Below are 4,027 nucleotides of genomic sequence, written 5' to 3'. Positions count from 1 at the left end.
GTTTCTATTTTGAAACATAGTAGGTTGATGAGATCATTGTTGCCTTGGATTTTTATGTTCCATATTTTTGTAAGGCATATGTTTATCATCTTTCTTGTATGATTCCTTACGAATCCATACATGCTTCCCCTTAATATCACCATTCTTGAATTTGCAATATTGAATGGTAAGTCCCATTTTATTGCAATAAGAACATTTATAAGATGGTGATTCAAATGAAGTCTTTATTGGTGATACAAATCTCCGAGTATTTCCTTTAGGAGGAGAATTCTTATTATATCCCAAACCTTCATGATTGTATGAGGTTTTTGTATGCACCATTTGATCCAACATCTTATTGCCTTTTGTAAATCTTTGAATGACTTCTTCAAGATTTTCATTTTCTTTCTTTAAGGCATCAATCTTATTGTTAAGGATTCTTTCTTGATCCTTAACTTGAGCTATGAGTTTATAATTTTCTTCTTTTAACCTTAGGGCTTCACCTTTAAGCTCATTGGTTTCTAATAGCTCCTTTTCTTTATCAAGATTTTCTTTATAGGATGTTTCTTTTTCTTGAACATTTGATTCATTTAGAATCTTTAAGTTTAATAGATCAACGTGAAGTTTACAAATATTATCATTCAATTGTATCTTTTCACATTCCATCTCTTTGTCTTTGAGAATTAATGATATATTCTCCATCTCAAGATTGAGTATATTTTCTTGAAGTTTATTTACCTCAATCTTGATGAGATAGTTTTGATCTTTTAGAGATGTAATCTCATTCTCATCTTGGAATTTTGAGTCCATCATCCAAGTATATTCTTTATTTTGAGTATGATGAATTTCCTCGATTTTCATCTTCTCGGACCATATCAAGTGAAACCTTTGTTCAACGTCTTTATATTTATTTTTATAACTTACTACAAGCTCAATTAAATCATGTTTATTCATATCTATGAGAGATAAATTAGATTCATCTAATAAAGATTTAATTGAGACATAGTTAGATGTTACCTCTTGATTTGAAGAGGAGATTTCCGTTGAGGTAGTTTCATCTCCGAGAGCCATTAAGCATAGATTGACCACTTCTTCACTAGCTTCCGGAGCTTCTTCATCTTCACTTAGATCCCACCATTTTCGGCCACGAGACTTCATCCCTTTGAAAGTTTAGGACATTTTCTTTTATAATGACCGGGTTGTTTATACTCAAAACATACATCTTGTATTTCTTCCGGAGATGGATCTTTAGGATTTGGAGGAGTGTAAACAGGATGGTTTGTAGAGGCATTGGCATTACTATAACACCCTCCAAATCCGGGGTTTAGATTTGGGGCATTATTAATAACAACTACAAAATAAACCTGCACAACCGGAATATAAAAATAATAATTACCCCGAACTATTACTACTCAGGATCTTTTAAGGGTTGAGTTGAAAATAAGAACCACATACTACACTTTATTACAAACCCAAATAAATAAAATATGTCTCAAGAACTCTCTTTGTTACAAAACTTTATTCTATCTACATTCTCACCACACAACTTTTATCCAAACTACACAAAACTTTTATTCAACCCAACATTACTACTTATCCTGTTACACCTAATCTAGTAATTCAAAGCTCTCTTCGGGAATAGGAAGGAACACTCTTGATATAAGAGGGTCCCGCTGCTTGACTTACTTCTTGACTACGCGGGTCCTGATGGGTTTTATTCTCTACCTTAACTGTAAAACAATAGGAATAACAATAAAAAGGGATGAGCAAAAATTGCTTAACAAGCCTGCAACAATATATAGAGAGTATAAAGAGAGAGAAATAAGTAAACCAATAAGCTGTTGGATTGAACAACCATCTGTATCTGTATAGGATAATAGTTTGCCAATACTGACGAGTGCCAAATGAACAAGACTGGAAACAAGAACCAATATATGCACTATAACCTGCTGATCAGTCAGGATACAGTACGGATCTATACCCAACTGCATAGACCCAACCAACATAAAGAGTACTCAAGCAACTATGGCCTATTAAATAACACTTACTATATACGTTATGCTGCCTATGGCCAATCATAGAAAGATAGTCGTTTAGATAACTTACTATATACGTGTATCTCGAATTGATACCACGTAACCTTATCAGTCTACCCATGTGTTTCTATCTGACTCGCATATATACACATATAATTATATAGCACGTAAGGTTCACATAACCACGTAAAGCACATAGCACATAAAGCAAATAATTAATTTTTAGACTTATAATTATTTTTAGAATCGATACTAGACTCGTATTTATAATAACTAATCCTATCTGATTTTATTACAATTTTTCGGAATTTATTTGACTCGATTCTACCCCTAATAGGGCCTATGAACAATTAATTATCACAAAACCACTCTCTTCCAGAAGAAATTATAACTTACAACTATTTTTATTGGATTCGTTTCATTTTTCTGAGTCTAGGGGTCTTCATTTCGCTCAAATCGGACTAACGGTTTAATTATTATGAATTAAACAAGATTTAATTAATTAATAATTAATTATAAATAAATAATTATAATTAAATAATACTTAATTACATTTTTAAATAATTAATTAATAATTATTGTATTTTAAAATAATTAATCCCTAATTATTAAGATTAATTACTATTTATTACAATTATTTACAAATTAATAATACTTACTCGATCGGATCGATTATTCACAAATAATCAATCGACTCAATTAACTGATACGCTATTTATCAAATAAATACTAATTACTCGAATTATAATCTAACTCAACGATTAGCTACTCGTATAAATACGAGGTACTCACTATTCTCGACTACTATCGAACCATTATATTATTATTGTAAATTATACGATTCGTTAATCAATTAATTATCGATATTTAATTATACGATACAAATAATTATTCTGACCTTCTTCGAATAAATTATCGCTCGAATAATAATTCTAATTATCGAATCACTACTCGTAAAAATACGAGTTACTCGTAATATTAACTAATTATTAGATTATTAATCATATTATTTAATCCTTATTTATTAATTAATTACCTAATTATTAATTAATTAGATAACTAATAAATAATTAGATAAATAATTAAATAATCAATTAAATAATTAAATTCAAATTTATAATTTAATAAAATAATTTAGAAATTAATTATAAGATTTTTCAGAATTTAAAACTGATTTTTATTTAATTTTTAGAATTACTAAAACTAATTTTCTGATTTTTAGAAAATAGAATAAATAAATAATATATCAGAAACATGTTTCAGGGTTTCAGATTAGGGTTTTTAGGATCAAACCCGGGTCGAAACCGGGTCGTCCCCAACCTAATCGGGTCGGGAAGAACAGCTGGTCGGCTGCCCAGATTCCAACCCGGCGGGAAATTTCCGGCGAGTAAAAACGGCAATCAATCGGCCTCGTTCCTTCTGCACCTTCGTTCCCCTTCGTTCCCAGGCCTCCCCTGTCGTTCTCCTCCTTCGTTTCATCGTCCTCGACGCCGGGAAGCTTGAGAACGCCGCCGCGACGGCGGTTCTCCGGCGACACCAAAAACGAAGCCAAAATCAACGAGACTGGTACGAATCGATAGGAAACTCGACGATCTACTCATCTCCAACAACAATAACATCAAACAACAACTAGAAATTCAAACCCGAATTCGAAATTAAAACCCGAAATAACAACTTTAAAATCGATTAATCAAACAGCAAAAACAATTACATAATCATAAACTACGATCAATAAGCTTCAAAACGAATACTTACATGACTGATTTGGTTAACAGAATCACGATCAAAATTGTCTTTGATTCTCCTGCCCTGTTCTTCACCCACACAAGAATTTCTTGATTTTCTGTTTTTTTTTCTGATTTTTTTATTATTAATTAGTAATTAATTAACAGTAAATCAACTATTTATATTTATGAAAATAATACCCCCAAATAAAATTAAGGGGCTAATTACACTCCTAATAAAAATATTTGGCCCCAATTTTTATAATTTTTGGGTATTAATATTGAATT

This window comes from Apium graveolens, chromosome 2 (genome assembly GCF_009905375.1).
Source record: "Apium graveolens cultivar Ventura chromosome 2, ASM990537v1, whole genome shotgun sequence".
In the NCBI taxonomy this organism is placed as follows: Eukaryota; Viridiplantae; Streptophyta; class Magnoliopsida; order Apiales; family Apiaceae; genus Apium; species Apium graveolens.
The sequence above is the reverse complement of the archived record's forward strand: the minus strand, read 5'-3'. Positions refer to the sequence as shown.